At 21.9% G+C, this 1059-nt stretch overlaps 1 protein-coding gene across 1 annotated transcript in view; it reads right to left on the reverse strand.

Annotated features, from left to right (window-relative positions):
* EMH_0027410 (uncharacterized protein) overlaps positions 1 to 1059 on the reverse strand; it is a gene marked incomplete at both ends in the record, with an annotated part of 8767 nt that overhangs the window by 1483 nt on the left and 6225 nt on the right.

Genomic DNA, 1059 nt, shown 5'->3' on the forward strand with positions numbered 1-1059 from the left:
ATATACACAATAAACAAATAAAAAAAACAAAATAATAAACATTTAGGGTTTAGGGTTTAGGGTTCTCTTTTCTTTTTCTATCTGTCTAGGGTTTAGGGTTTAGGGTTTACTAAACCCTAAACCCTAAACCCTTATCTGTTTCTGTCTCTATCTCTCTCTTTGCTGTCTCTATGCTGTCTATCTCTTTGTGTATTTCTCTTTCTATTTGTTTTATTTTATTTTATTTTATTTTATTTTATTTTATTTTATTTTATTTTTGTTTATTTTATTTTATTTTTTATTTTATTTTGTTTTCTCTGTTTGTTTTTGTCTCCTTTGTTTTTGTTTGTTTCTATCTTTTCTCTGTCTCCCTCTATATTCATATAATATAAATAAATATAAATAAATATAAATAAATATAAATAAATAAATAAATAAAAAGGAGACAGATAAAACAAGAAAACAAATAAAATATAAATAAATAAATAAAAAAGGAGACAGATGCGAGAGAAAGAAAGACAAAGAAAATATAAATAAATAAATAAAAAAGGAGACAGATAGAAAAGAGAGAAAACAAAGAAAATATAAATGAGTAAATATAATATAAATAAATAAATAAATATAAATAAATAAATAAAAAAGGAGACAGATAGAAGCGAGAGAAAACAGAGAAAATATAAATAAATATAATATAAATAAATAAACAAATAAATATAAACAAATAAATAAAAAAGGAGACAGATAGAGAAGAGAGTAAACAACGAAAATATAAATAAATAAATATAATATAAATAAATAAATAAATATAGATAAATAAATAAAAAAGGAGACAGATAAAAGAGAGAGTAAACAAAGAAAATATAAATAAATAAATATAATATAAATAAATATAATATAAACAAATATAAATAAATAAATAAATATAAATAAATAAATAAAAAAGGAGACAGATAGAAGAGAGAAAAAGACAAAAAGAAAGACAACAAAAAATAGCTACAAATATTTCTGTCTGCTGCTGTGAATACACCCTCTCCCCACCGCTGCACATAAAGCGGCTGCTGCTGCTGCTGCTGCTGCTGC

This window comes from Eimeria mitis, genomic scaffold, assembly GCF_000499745.2.
Source record: "Eimeria mitis Houghton genomic scaffold, Emh_scaff1010, whole genome shotgun sequence".
Taxonomy (NCBI): Eukaryota; Apicomplexa; class Conoidasida; order Eucoccidiorida; family Eimeriidae; genus Eimeria; species Eimeria mitis.